Source organism: Triticum aestivum, chromosome 6B (assembly GCF_018294505.1).
Source record: "Triticum aestivum cultivar Chinese Spring chromosome 6B, IWGSC CS RefSeq v2.1, whole genome shotgun sequence".
Lineage (NCBI taxonomy): Eukaryota > Viridiplantae > Streptophyta > Magnoliopsida > Poales > Poaceae > Triticum > Triticum aestivum.
The window spans coordinates 691987075-692003125 of NC_057810.1; positions in this window are offsets into that span (position 1 = coordinate 691987075).

Genomic DNA, 16051 nt, shown 5'->3' on the forward strand with positions numbered 1-16051 from the left:
GATCTCAAATAAATGAACCTAGCTCTTGTTTTTAACCAAATCAGGTTGTGTAGATTCATGGTTTCACATTTACACATGGTTGTCTTTTTATGACATGTGTCCAGTCATATTTCTCCATGCACGAACAAGTGAATGTTTGTCACACTGGCTTTTGGTGTATATGCATACCACCTTCTTTTTAGAAAAAAGGCCGAGGCCCGGCATTAAATCAATGACGCCCTTACAGACCGATATGCCACGAAAGCAACACAAAACAGAAAAAGAACAGAGCAACACAACAACTCAAGATACAAGACACACAAGAAACAACTAATCCGCCGCCGCCGCGAACGTGCCGAAGAGGAGGGAAACCATGGAGGGTGATCCAACACCGGAGGAAGCCCATTTGTCGTCAAGACCCTGAGAACACACACGGCCGGCACGCCCTCTAGTTCTGCCTCCGAAGAGGGCACACCCTGCCCTCTTGCCCTAGCTCGTAGGGCGCCGCGCCGTTGGAAGGCGGAGATGCTCTACCCGAGCACGTGTGGACATGGCACATCCGGTGGCCTAAAGGGACGAAGACAGGAATGAGTGCCTCACCTCGCAGAGCCACCACACGCAGGCAGCACTCGCCGCTGGCACAAATTGCAGCATAAGACCCAGGTTATCGAACTAGAGGCAAAGAAGAGGCCGGGAAAAAAATGCATCCACCCCTGCCACTAGAGTGTTGCCCCATGAAGAACACCGGCCGCCATGGCGGCCAAACTTCAGTGCAAGAGCCGAGCCTGCCACCCCGCTGTCCAAAGGTGGCGCCTTAAAGAAGGTGACGACGCCGGAGCGCCACCGCCGCCCAAATGGAGGATTTTAGGTTTTCACCAGGGACACATGGGGGGGGGGGAGGGATGTACCTCGGTGTCGCCCAGAAGAGGGAAAACGCGCCCGCTGCGGGTCGACCTCGTGGCCGTCACTGCCGGCCAAGGGTTTCCCTGATCCGCTCCCTCGACCCTAAGCACACCACCCAGCCTGCAGGCCCGACGAACCAGAGGACGCCGGAGTCCTGAGCAGATGGGGCTCGCCGGGGCGCGCACGGAGATGCTGCCCTCTTTAGATCTGGCGCAGGGAACCGGCGGAGTCAGCTCCCGCACCGAGCCGCCGACCACCGCCTCCTCGTTGCCCGTGCAACCAAGGATGCGTCTCCGTGTGCCGGTGACCGCCGCCTACTGCCATGCACGCGCCACCCTCGCTGTTAGGGCCGCCGCCCCAGATCCAGTGTCCTACACGAACCATGGGGCGGAGAGGAGCCGCGCCGCCACCTTCCTTGGTGGTCGCACGGCCCAGCCGGTGACCCCTCAGGTAGCGGCGAGAAGGGGGAAGGGGAGGGGGAGGTGGTGGACAGTGCTAGGGTTTCGCCCCCGGGTCGCCACCGAGGGGCGACACTAGGGAGGGGAGAAGCCGATCACCTCATATGCATACCACTTCCCAATGTACATTTTTCCTTTTGAATTACTGATCAAACACCCTTATACAACTACGAAGATATCATAGATAGAGACTCTATTATATTTTCTTCTTTGAGAAACACAGTACAAAAGGCAGACGTTCACATACATGCACGAACACTCGCCTCTGTGAACACACACACTCATAGCCCATCCCTATGATCACCTTCAGGAGACAAGACCAGCAAATCTTAAGACTAAAGGCGAGCCAAAAAATAGATAATTATCATAATATGTCTTCCGCAAATAAGGTAAGCATCATTACTATCAGGAAAAATGAGCTGCAACATTCCCTTCGTTAAATGCACAGTGACTCGTGTCTGTTGTATATAGTGTCGGATAGGAAACTATGGCACACATGTGTACTCCGGCTATGAGCATGTAATTGATGAGATGCTTTAATAAATATTTTTCGTAAATGCATGACCACTATTATAGTTTGGTACATTAGAAACATGCAAAAACATACACCACAATGGTTGGGGCACCTGTGGCCGTAATGAGGTAAGGTTATCGTCGGTACCCATGTCTGATGTGTATGCCAACAAAAAAAAGCTGCACGGCTTGCCTCCACCATTGCTCACGGTGAGCTCGTCTTCGTTTGGGCCACACCCACCGGTGGAGTTGGAGTCCTCAGCTTCCTTGTAGAGAGCGGAGAGGATAATGGGTTATGTCGACACCCTCGTCTAGAGAGTCCTTCAGCCTATTGAGAGACAACAAGCTACTGATCACACCGTTATAGGATCTCAAGTGGCTCGCCGAGGAGGCCACCTCCCTGACCTCTAGAAGCTCGCCCTGAGGAATTGAGAGAGATATAGAGAAATGGTGGTGACTATGCAGGATCTGGTCCGCGGTGCGGTGTGGGTCATTCTGCGAAATATATACCATCCTTGAAATGGGTCTATTGGGTCGATATATTTGCACAGTGGTCTATCTATCATCAATTTTGATGTGAATGACCACATTGCAAATGGTGAACAAGTACATATTTTGTCTATCATATGCCACACAAGCGTTTCTAAACAACCGTGTGCAATGTTTCTTGCACACATTTCTGATGCCTTAGTGTGCGACACGCGGTGCTAATAGGTATGTTATGTAGTAGTAGCCATTGTAGGCATAGACCTAGTCATCCATGTACAACTTCGGTTGTTCATCTTTATGTAAATATGCTAGTTAAAATTTAAGAAAATATGATGTTATAGCAAAAATTATTATGAAAGTTCAGATACTGGACTTCAACTCTTCCTGCACGGTAGCAGTAGACCCCCCCTCCCCCGCCCCTGCGTCATCTCCTTAGAGGCAACTCGGGGGAAACCCTAACCTCCGCCGCCGCACCCCTCCTCCCCCCTCCCCTTCCCCTCCGCCGCCGCCAGAGGTGTGCGCCGGCGTACGCTCGACACCGATGAAGGTGGTGGCAAGGGATCTGGCGGCTCCACATAGCGTGGAGGGCCTCGGCATCCGGGGCGGCGGCTCCCTCGGTCTCACGGGGGACGAGGAGGCGTCGGTCCACGGTCGCTGGTGTGCGGCCTCCCCCGCGCGGTTGCCACCGCAAGATGCATCTCATCCTCTCCGCCCCGATCTGCTCCTTCCATCGCCGGATCCGGGTCCTAGTGGCTTAGGCCGTTCTTCCCAGGCACCGGCAGCGCGGATCTTGTCGAGTGGGGTTGGATCCGGTGGAAACCCCTGGCCAACGCAGCCACACCAGAGGCGACGCTCTGGGTGCCGTACCCTCCCTGGAGGCTGTGGTGAGGATCCTTCTCCCCCTCCTTCCATTCCTTCCTATGTGAAAGCCTAGGTCCCCTGTTTCGGGCGGCGCCGACACATCCATGTCGTGTTCCTTCTTGGAGGCGCAGTCCAGGGATCGTAGGGGCGGCGAGAGAGTCGGGTTGTGGGTGTGATGGTGGCGGGTGGCAGCTTGGCTCGGCACTTGACTGCCTTTCTTCGGTGGCTCGCTGTTACCCTTGTTGCTGCGACGGTGGCCGATAGCTCTAGCCCTTCGGTGTGGCTTAACCGCGGATGACGACGGTGCTTGGAATGGTGTGCTCTGAGTTAGCAGGTCTGCTCCTAGTTCTTTCTTCATGCGCAGCTTGGACGTCTTCCTCTGGGTTCTAGGGTGAACCGAGCTGCCGCCTGCCGGTGCGGCATCCTTCGAGCTAGGATGAGAGGGCAGGGGCCCTTTGCAGCGGCAGTTCCAGAGGAGTGTCAGTTTTTGTCTTCGAGTTTGGCTACGATCACGAAGCTTGCGCGGTGGTGCATCCTCTCAAGTCCGTAGTTTTGTCCGGTTGGTGTAGGTCGTCCTGTAGGGTGATGGCGGCAGCATGGCGTGCTTGCTATCGCTGCTGCCTTTGAGTCTGTTTCGCTTTGCTACTTGTATCGGCCGCTTGTTTCTCTTCTTGCTTTTCCTTGTAAGTTGGTGATCTTGTGTGGCACCCCGATCCACATGGAGCAGGGGGCCTTCGCACGTCAGCCCAGGATAACACCTGACGCACGACAGGTCCATGATACAGCATTCCAGGTACAAGAATATTCATCAAATACATGTGTATATAATTACATCAGTGATGAATATAATCTTTTGGCATAGCCCTAAGGCTATTTACATGGCAGCGGAAGTCTATTAAAATGACGGCGAAAAGTCTTGGCAGCATAACACTCTGGCTGGGCTCCACAACTCACAGGACTGGCAAGATTATGGCCTAGCACGACGGAACAAGTGAACCACCTACAAAACTGGCATGACACGCCAGGTCAGTACATTGAATGTACTTGCAAGACAACCAAATACATAGCATCCAAACAAACAAGCGACAAGGCAAGAACCAAGCGTAAGCAGCAACCTAACTCATATCAAAAACTAAGCATGGCATAATATCAAGCGAAGACATAAATCAGACTAACATCATGGCATCCACTAGCATGGCAACAACATGGCATAGCAATTTTATGGCAACGGCTATCAATAGTTTAAATACACTCTGCAGAGGTTAGTACACTGTACCCACAATACGGAACCCATGGCCTCGCACTCCCATTCGGGCGGACCAACGGCGTTCTGACAAAACCGATCTACTGCCATGACACTCTCCCGGCCACTCCAACTCACTCCCCTCTGGGCTGTCATGGGTGGCCCCGTGTCTACCACAAGACACAACAATCACCGTCGTGGCCAAAACATGAACGATCCCACACGGGGATCCGCCGGCTATAACAACTACGGGCACGCAAGGCTTATGTCCGCCTACCTGATCAGGGTAGCGCGCGCCCATAACCTTCCCTCGTTGGAGGCACCGACCAGAGGCACGACAATAGACCGCATTAAGGCCGTCCCATACCGGCAAATGTGGTTGCAATAGAAAAAGTTCGATTTGGCGGCACTATGACTCGATCCCATCGATGACGGAGGGGGTTTGTAATTATTAAGTCATTTTAATTCCTTCTCCATCATCATGCACATGAATGCAACAATGAGCATACCTCATACAAATGTTTTAACAAAACATTGAGCTTCTCAAGCGAACACTTACAGCATCATGACAATACCAAGTACTAACATATCCACGGTGCATTACCATCATCATAGCATTTTATAATGATGACATGAAAATACATTAGAGTAGTGACATGGCATCATCAATAACAACAGTCTAATTATCATGGCAAGAAGTTGCATGAAAACACAAGCATGCATGGTAAGCATAATGAAATAACCGCAACGAAAACGATAAGAAACAACTGCAACTACACACACACAAGGTGCAAGCAAGGTCAACATGCAAGTTCAGGGCTCATGACAAGAGGTTGGCTTTCCTGGGGGTCGACAAATTCTCCGGGAAGAAGTGAGAAACGACCGCGGAAAAATTTGCCGGAAACAGTTCTCTGTCGGAGGGGGCTGTTTACGGACAAGGGCAAAATGGTCATTTTCACAGTGTCAAACCATAGTAAAAATGATGGGAACGGAACGGGCTCGACGAGACGAAGACGTGGGCATTGCATTTACCTCAACCGGAGTTACGGTTGTCGAGATACGAAGGGTTGAAGTTTAGGGACCTATCGGTGAAATTGTTTCAGCAAACAGGCCGCTGGAGGAAAAAACTGAACGCACATTTTATGAAATACGTCTTCAGTCAGGGAAAACGGTTCGTGGTGGGGGCGCTTCCACTTGAATGACATGGCGACGACCGGGTCAAAGGGTAGAGGCGGGGCCGGGCTCCAGTGACACTGACATGTGGGGTCGCAGGGCCCGCCTGGCCAGGACAACGCTCGTGGCCGGCTCCTTCTTCTCCCGACACGCGCCTGACTGAGGGACGACACCCGCCCCGATGGCGCTCGCCGGCGCGTCCGGCCACGACAGCGGACGGGCGACCTAGACACAAGGGGCACCTCGGGGTGGTGCTAGCTTCCGCCCAGGAACACTAGGGAGGGAGCTGCACGGCCCATGGCGGAGAGGGCTTCGGCCACTGGTGGGTACAGCGCTACGGTGGGGAAGGGAAGAGGCCGAGGCCACGGGGAGGCTTGCCGGAGTATGGGGGATGTAGTGGTGGTGGAGGAACGGCAAGGGGAGCGAGGCACCACTGGAATCAAGCAGCGCCGGAGGCGGCGGCCATGGTGACGGGGAGGGGCCAGAGAAGCTTCGGGCAAGGGGGAGAGCTGCGGGAGGCTTGGGGACTGCGAGGGGGGATCGGGAGTGCTATTTATAGCCGCGGAGGAGCTCGAGGGGGAGGGGGCGAGGTGGCACGCGGCGGGCGACGTGTCCGCTCATCGGCGACGGCGTAGTCGTCGGCAGTCGCGACCAGGGCTCATGGGAGGCAGTAGGAAGGCGACGAGGGGGTCACGAGGAGTGCCAGAGGCTCACGGAGATGAGGGGCACAAGCGGACGAGAGGGGGAAGAAAAAAGAAGAGAGGAAGAAGACGATGGCCACGGGCGCACTGCTCGACCCTTGGCACGGCTCGTCGGAGAAGCAAACGGAGGGGGAGCGGGGTCCAGGAGAACGACGACGACGAGGGGGAGCTGTAGAACATTGATGGTGAGGTCAGGGACGGTCGGAGCATCGCTACCGATGAGAACAGTGGCTAGACCACCATTTTGGCTGGCTGCACTCATGGTCACCACTGGCATGGCGCGCTCTGGGGTTTTTACTAAGGTTAAACCATGTCTACTGCGTAGTCCTTCCAGAGTGGATTATTACTACGGTAAAGAGACATGCAGAGACAAAGGGAGTAGAGTAAACCAAGCTCCACAAGGTTTCTGTCGCAATCTTGGCAACACTCTAGAGATAAAATCAGAGAGGGTAAATGGTATAATTGATGTCTAGGAGGCTTAGGGAAGCAAGGACTACGGCCCTGGGAGTTTTGAGGTCATTAGCTCAAGGATTTAGCATAGCTGCAGTGCAAATGCCAAATCTGGTCGAGAAAACAAAAGAGGAAGAAGCACTCACCAGGAGTGTTGGATTGAGCTATAAGTTGGCAAATGCTCATGATTTTGTCATAAGTAGATGCTATACAAAGATCAGCCCAAATGGACTTGCCAAATTGGTAGTTTCTTCACAAGCATTACTTTGGACCAGAAACTTGAGAAAATCCTAGGAAAATATAGGCTAAATGAAATTAGCCAAACTCTTGGGTAGGTGGGTATATGGATAGGAGAAGGCTTGGAATTATTTTCAGCCATAATGGAGCAAGATTAAATATACTTGCTTCACAAACTGAAAATTTAGACAGAAAACAAGAATTGCTCCTGTGCTCACATAGCTCAATAAAATGAGCTGAATTTGGGTGAAGGCTAGTGATTTGGGATGCTTGAGAGGATGGAAAAGTTTCATCCCATTTGGAAACTCTATGAAGGTACTTTCTTCACAAAATGACAATCTGGTCAGAAACTTTGAAAAATTGCATAGGGAGCTAGGATGATTGGATGGAGCTCATCGTTGGTATCCATAGGTTACTTATCAATATTAAACACCGTACCAATTTTCAGCTCAAATGGAATTAGGAATAATGCACTTCCTTTACAAAATTTTAGAGAAGGCAGAAACTTGCATTGGATCATGTGCTCAATTTTTGAACTGATGAACATGGGATAAAGATGTAACTAGTGATTATATAGCAAGGACAAGATCCACAATTTATGTGAGAATTTTCCCTGCTATAAAAATAGTAGTTCCTTTAGAAAATGGCAGAAATGCAACATTGGTATTAAATAGGAAAAGGCAATTTTTCCTTATTTAATTATGGCCAATATAATTTCCACAGCTTGGATTAGGCATAATTATCAACTCCACAAATTCACATGAATTTAGGAGATGGCTAGATATGCCTTTTGATTTTATTCCTCAGAAAGGCAAGAAAAGGAATAAGTCATAATTCAAAAATATTGCATGGGACATGGCAATATTTTTGCATATCCAAGGTTTAGAAGGATAGAAGGGTCTCTAGGAACAGATGGGATGATCAATAGATCAAGGAAAATGATGGCTCCTTTGTAATCACAAAGGGCACATTTAAATTCCAAAAAATTGGAATTAGGGTTTGAGAGGGTTTGAGATGATGCAACTGAGGTCTTGCCCACTGAAAAAGACATGAGCAAGTTTTGAAAGGTTGGAAATGACAAGAATTCTCAGGGTCATCAGCAAAACTCAGGAGAAAGATTTGAGAAATGAGTGCCAGGAAGGAATAACAACACAAAATTGATAACCCAATTTAGGGGCTGTTACAAACCTTCCCCCCTTAAAAGAATCTCATCCTCGAGATTTCTAGGGTTACAGCACAATGAAAAGATAACCACTCCGGGGAAAAATCTCTGTGTTAAATTTGAACGAGTTGGGGCACCGATAATTGGTACACCCAGGAAGGGATATGGGAGAACACGGTTATATCCACGACTAGGGGCACTCGAGATCAAACTCTCGCAAAATTGCTAGATGCACCCATGAACTGTGGACTCACCTGCTGACACGTGGGTCCAGGGCCCACTGGCAGCCTCCTTCTTCTACCTCCGGCTAACCGCTTTTCCCGTGCTGCTGCTTCGCGTGTGGCTTGGCGCAGCGCGCATCTAGCTCCTAGGGCGGTGAGGACCCTAGTGCCATAGTGCGCGGCGTGCACGGCGCTGGTGCAGCGAGCACTCACGTCGCGGGCCAGCACCTTGTCGGCACTGCTTGCGGATTCGCCTCCTGGACGCCGGTGATCGGGCGACGAGCGAGTTTCCTGGACTCTGCTCACCGTACACCGGGGTTGGGCTATAAAAACGGCAGCGCGACTCGCTTCCAACACACAAACACAATGCCACTCTACTACCTCTTCGGTTTGGGCGAGATCGAGCCGAGCTCCTTCGGCGAGGAGGTGTTCTTGGTGGCGCTATGGTTGTTCCTCGCGGCACTGCTGGGCACGCTGATCGGCTCGTCGATCCTCCTTGTGATTCTCATCAGGAACGAGCGGGCTCGAGACAACACGTGGCTGGTGGCTCGAGGTGTGGAAGAAGATGGGGCACGGGGTGGTCCTCCGCCACGCTTGGTCCTTCGTCTCTTCGCGCTGGCAGAGTAATCGTGTGCTGCGGGGGAGCGGAGGTGGCGACTTGCGGTGCCATGCAAGGTAGTGATGGTGTGGATTATGGGGTCCGGGTGGAGGTGAGGTGGCTATGCCAGCTCAGGAATCAGTTTAGGGCACGGGAAAAATTTCGCGGATTGCTCCATGAAATGTAGGTGTCGAGGTAGAATCGGAGTTGAAATCTGTATCGGGGAGTTGTAATGGATTGCGAGAAATAAAGCTGGCAGTGTTTCTCCAAAAACTCAATTGGGTTCATGAAAAGAATCGGGGATGAGAAATGGCCAGATGAAAATGGCCTCTTCGAGGCTCTGGGTTTGGAAAATCTGGCACACGGGGTATGCACAGATAGAGAGGGATATGTGACTTTGCATTCCCCTGAGTACTGCTCAATTGTACTCGTGGGTGAACCGGGTATGCGTGCAGTATGCAGTAAAATCTAAACAAACAGTTAGATGCAATAAACATGCAACAAAAAAAAACACATCAGACAAATCACACTGAGGTGTTTTAATGCTAGTGGGTATATGTACTCCTGGTATGCATATACCTACACCAGCGCACATTTTATTAGAGACTCGGAATGAGTCAATGTTGTTTTTAGTGTATGTGTTCTACTGACTAAAATCTTGTTAGCACACATTGCCAACCCTGTCAAACATTTCTGTTTGATAGAGAGACAAGCAAAAACAAACACACAAACAAAAGCAAATAAGCAAATAACACAGCAGACGGGTTACAACAGTACCAGCATACAACAAGCACAGACGCACTACGCGCTAAACGAAACTACTCACTCCGGGATACATGGTTCTATCCTCATATCGGGGATGAACCGACAGACCGATCGACTAGCAGGAACCACTGACTGCGTGACTGAGGTCAGGCAGAAGACTGGCCTTGCTGGGGCTCTCCTGGAGGACGAAGACTGAGCCAATCTCCATCTTCATCGTCTGACACTTCTATGGGTTGGGGCGGTGGGGCTGAAATTGCTCTAGGAAAATGTAGCTGGTGGATCCGGAGAAGAGACTTGTCGAGGGTGATGATGTTTGGCTTGGGCCATAGCACAGGTTGAGAGGATAACACTGGTTCGGATGGCATTGGGCCAACTGCTTGAGATGCGAAATTACGAGCCTCACGGTAAGCTTCCTTGACGACTCGTACCACATTATTGTCCATGGCTCTAAACTCGGCAAGCAACATTGAAATCAACATCCCCTGGGCAGTGATGTATTGCACCAGGCGAGCGATTGCGGGATCATCTCCTTGGCTAACGGAAGAAGGCTGCATTACTGCGTTTGACACAGTGGGGAAAAAGTAGAACTCTCGCCTTGTTGCTGCATGCGGGAAGTTGGTTCGCAGGTGTAGGATAGCCTCCACAGCAGCGGCTTGAATGGCTAAACCAAAGGTAGGCATGGCTCTACCCTGTAAAACCAAAGGCTGGACATCTACTGTAGGGCCTAGGCTGATGTGCACTCTTGCATCAAAGCGATGAAGGTGAGGGACGGGTGTCGATTGGAACACCAGGTAATCGGGGCTAGTCTTACCGCCAAATGCTTTGGTGAGCATCTCGGCAAGAAGGGGTGGAAAACCAGGGTGGTTGACGGCATAGGTGCGGGTGTAATACGTGGGAGCTTTTGAGCTTCTTGTCATGGCTGGGTGCTACTAGCTAAGCTTCTCTGTAGGGACATGGCGGACTGAGGAGTGATCGATGCGGCTAGCGGAAAGGGGGTTTTATAGGCAGCTACGCGGGACAGGCCCGCGTGGCGTGGCCCCTTTCCCTTAATGGTGAAGAGAAAGCGGTGCGGCCGACCAGAAAGGATAGGATTGCTGCACGTTCCACGGATAACTAGGCAGGGACAGTGGGCTGAGGACCTGTCGGTCCCGACTGCGCCGCCTGTTAATTAACAGTGGCCATGCCGGATGCCAGGGATGGGTCAAATCCCTTAGGGTCGTTACGGGTTGATGGTAGCGGTGATCTAATGCTAGGATAATCTATGCCAGCCTGGCTGCTCTGATACCAAGCCCTGTGGCACCCCGATCCGCATGGAGCAGGGGGCCTTCGCACGTCAGCCCAGGATAACACCTGACGCACGACAGGTCCATGATACAGCATTCCAGGTACAAGAATATTCATCAAATACATGTGTATATAATTATATCAGTGATGGATATAATCTTTTGGCATAGCCCTAACGCTATTTACATGGCAACGGAAGTCTATTAAAATGGCGGCGGAAGTCTTGGCAGCATAACACTCTGGCTGGGCTCCACAACTCACAGGACTGGCAAGATTACGGCCTAGCACGACGGAACAAGTGAACGACCTACAAAACTGGCATGACACACCAGTCAGTACATTGAATGTACTTGCAAGACAACCAAATACATAGCATCCAAACAAACAAGTGACAAGGCAAGAACCAAGCGTAAGCAACAACCTAACTCATATCAAAAACTAAGCATGCATAGTATCAACCGAAGACATAAATCAGACTAACATCATGGCATCCACTAGCATGGCAACAAAATGGCATAGCAACTTTATGGCCACAGCAAAACATAGCATATCATCTCAATCATATCAATCAAAGCATGGCATGGTCATCATGAAACTATGCTGAAAATTTACTACCAATCATATCCAATGCAGACATAGCATTTTAACTGTATGAAACCATCTCTAGTTCTACCATAGTTCTTTAAATGCAAACATATTACTCATGCAATGCCACCAAACTTGTGCACTGAGTCCCTCGGACTCTCTTACCAACGGTGATCACCTCATTTCCTGATCACCAACAGAGACAAATTTGTGATTCTTACGGCGATCACAACCCGACCACATCTGGCCTGTGATCCTTACGACGATCACAACCCGACCACATCTGGCCTATGATCCTTACGGTGATCACAACCCGACCACATCTGGCCCGTGATCCTTAACCACATTAACCAGCTTAATTATTTTAGGTTTATCCTCCATTTCGATCAAGACCCGATAGTGTACCCTACTACGAACTTATGCCCATGACCGAGGACACGGCTATCGATAGTTTAAATACACTCTACAGAGGTTAGTACACTGTACCCACACCACGGAACCCATGGCCTCACACTCCCATTCGGGTGGACCAACGGCGTTCCGACAAAACCGACCTACTGCCATGACACTCTCCCGACCACTCCGACTCACTCCCCTCTGGGCTGTCATGGGTGGCCCCGTGTCTACCACAAGACACAATGACCACCGTCGTGGCCAAAACATGAACGATCCCACACGGGGATCCGCCGGCTATAACAACTACGGGCACACAAGGCTTATGTCCACCTACCTGATCAGGGTAGCGCATGCCCATAACCTTCCCTCGTTGGAGGCACCGACCAGAGGCACGACAATAGACCGCATTAAGGCCGTCCCACACCGGCAAATGTGGTTGCACTGGAAAAAGTTCGATTTGGCGGCACTATGAATTGATCCCATCGATGACGGAGGGGGTTTGTAACTATTAAGTCATTTTAATTCCTTCTCCATCATCATGCACATGAATGCAACAATGAGCATACCTCATACAAATGTTTTAACAAAGCATCGAGCTTCTCAAGCGAACACTTACAGCATCATGACAATACCAAGTACTAACATATCCACGGTGCATTACCATCATCATAGCATTTTATAACTATGACATGAAAATAAATTAGAGTAGTGACATGGAATAATCAATAACAACAGTCTAATTATCATGGCAAGAAGTAGCATGAAAACACAAGCATGCATGGTAAGCATAATGAAATAACCGCAACGAAAACAATAAGAAACAACTGCAACTACACACACACAAGGTGCAAGCAAAGTCAACATGCAAGTTCGGGGCTCATGATAAGAGGTTGGCTTGCCTGGGGGTCGACAAATACTCCGGGAAGAAGTGAGAAACGACCGCAGAAAAATTTACCGGAAACAGTTCTCTCTCGGAGGGGGCTGTTTACGGACAAGGGCAAAATGGTCATTTTAACAGTGTCAAACCATAGTGAAAATGATGGGAACGGAACGGGCTCGACGAGACGAAGACGTGGGCGTTGGATTTACCTCAATCGGAGTTACGATTGTCGAGATACGAAGGGTCGAAGTTCAGGGACCTATCGGTGAATTTTTTTCAGCAAACATGCCCCTGGAGGAAAAAATTGAACACGCATTTTCGAAAATACGTCTTCAGTCAAGGGAAAATGGCTCGTGGCGGGGGCGCTTCCACTTGAATGACATGGCGACGACCGGGTCAAAGGGCAGAGGCGGGGCCGGGCTCCAGTGTCGCTGACAGGTGGGGTCGCGGGGCCTACCTTGCCAGGTCAACGCTCGTGGCCGGCTCCTTCTTCTCCCGACGCACGCCTGACCGAGGGATGACGCCCGCCCCGACGGTGCTCGCCGGCGCGTCCGGCCACGGCAGCGGACGGGCGACCTAGACAGCGAGGGGCACCTCGGGGTGGTGCTGGCTTCCGCCCAGGAACACCAGGGAGGGAGCTGCACGGCCCATGGCGGAGAGGGCTTCGGCCGCCGGTGGGTACCGCACTACGGTGGGGAAGGGAAGAGGCCGAGGCCACGGGGAGGCTTGCCGGAGTATGGGGGATGCAGTGGTGGTGGAGGAACGGCAAGGGGAGCGAGGCAGCGCTGGAATCAAGCAGCGCCCGAGGCGGCGGCCATGGCGATGGGGAGGGGCCAGAGAAGCTCCGGGCAAGGGGGAAGCTGCAGGAGGCTTGGGGACTTCGAGGGGGGCTCGGGAGCGCTATTTATAGCCGCGGAGGAGCTCGAGGGGGAGGGGGCGAGGTGGCACGCGGTGGGTGACGTGTCCGCGCATCGGCGACGGCGCAGTCTTCGGCAGTCGCGGCCAGGGCTCACGGGAGGCAGTGGGAAGGCGATGAGGGGGTCACGACGAGCGCCAGAGGCTCACGGAGACGAGGGGCACTCGCGGACGAGAGGGGGAAGAAAACAGAAGAGAGGAAGAAGACGATGGCCACGGGCGCACTGCTCGACCCTTGGCACGGCTCGTCGGAGAAGCAAACGGAGGGGGAGCGGGGTCCAGGTGAACGGAGACGGCGAGGGGGAGCTGTAGGACATTAATGGTGAGGTCAGGGACGGTCGGAGTAGCGCTACCGACGAGAATAGTGGCTAGACCACCGTTTTGGCTGGCTGCACTCGTGGTCACCTTTGGCATGGTGCGCTCTGGGGTTTTTACTATGGTTAAACCATGTCTACTGCGTAGTCCTTCCAGAGCGGATTATTACTACGGTAAAGAGACAGGCTGAGACAAAGGGAGTGGAGTAAACCAAGCTCCACAAGGTTTCTGTTGCAATCTTGGCAACACTCTAGAGATAAAATCAGAGAGGGTAAACGGTAGAATTGCTGTCTGGGAGGCTTAGGGCAGCAAGGACTACTGTCCTGGGAGTTTTGAGGTCATTAGCTCAAGGATTTAGCATAGCTGCAGTGCAAATGCCAAATCTGGTCCAGAAAACAAAAGAGGAAGAAGCACTCACCAGGAGTGTTGGATTGAGCTATAACTTGGCAAATCCTCATGATTTTGTCATAAGTAGATGCTATACAAATATCAGACCAAATGGACTTTCCAAATTGGTACTTTCTTCACAAGCATTACTTTGGACCAGAAACTTGAGAAAATCCTAGGAAAATATTGGTTAAATGAAATTAGCCAAACTCTTGGGTAGGAGGGTTATATGGATAGGATAAGGCTTGGAATTATGTTCATACATAATGGAGCAAGATAAAATATACTTGCTTCACGAACTGAAAATTTGGACAGAAAACAAGAATTGCTCCTGTGCTGACATAGATCAATAAAATCAGCTGAATTTGGGTGAAGGCTAGTGATTTGAGATGCTTGGGAGGATGGAAAAGTTAAATCCCATTTGGAAACTCTATGAAGGTACTTCCTTCACAAAGTGACAATCTGGTCAGAAACTTTGAAACATTGCACAGGGAGCTTGGATGATTGGATGGAGCTCATCTTTGGTATCCATAGGTTATTTATCAATATTAAACACCCTGCCAATTTGCATCTCAAATGTAATTAGGAATAAAGCACTTCTTTTGCAAAATTTCAAAGAAGGCAGAAACTTGCATTGGATCATGTGCTCAATTTTTGAACTGATGAACATGGGATAAATATGGAACTAGTGCTTATATAGCAAGGAAAAGCTCCACAATTTATGTGAGAATTTTCCCCGCTATAAAAATAGTAGTTTCTTTAGAAAATGGCAGAAATGCAACATTGGTATTAAATAGTAAAAGGCAAATTTTCCTTATTTAATTATGGCCAATATAATTTCCACAGCTTGTATTAGGCATAATTATCAACTCCACAAATTCACATGAATTTAGGAGATGGCTAGATATGCCTTTTGATTTTATTCCCCGGAAAGGCAAGAAAAGGAATAAGTCATAATTCAAAAATATTGCATGGGACATGGCAATATTTTTGCATATCCAAGGTTTAGAAGGATAGAAGGGTTTCTAGGAACAGATGGGATGATCAACAGATCAAGGAAAATGATGGCTCCTTTGTAATCACAAAGGGCACATTTAAATTCCAAAAATTTGGAATTAGGGTTTGAGAGGGTTTAAGATGATGCAACTGAGGTCTTGCCCACTGAAAAAGACATTAGCAAGTTTTGAAAGGTTGTAAATGACAAGAATTCTCAGGGTCATCAGCAAAACACAAGAGAAAGATTTGAGAAATGAGTGCCAGGAAGGAATAACAACACAAAAATTGATAACCCAATTTTGGTTCTGTTACATCTTGTAATCCTGTCCGGTTGATGGCTTTGTTAATTCAAAGCCGGGCTCTTCTTGAGCCTTCGTTCTAAAAAAAGAAAGTTCGGATACTATTTTCATGTGACTAAATAGTTATTTTTGAATAATGTGAATCAATGATTGATGACTTTGATTGCATGCATATTTTTGGACAATGATTTACAACAAGTATAGGCTGGGAGCTCAATCAATTTTATTGCCGACTTGCCAT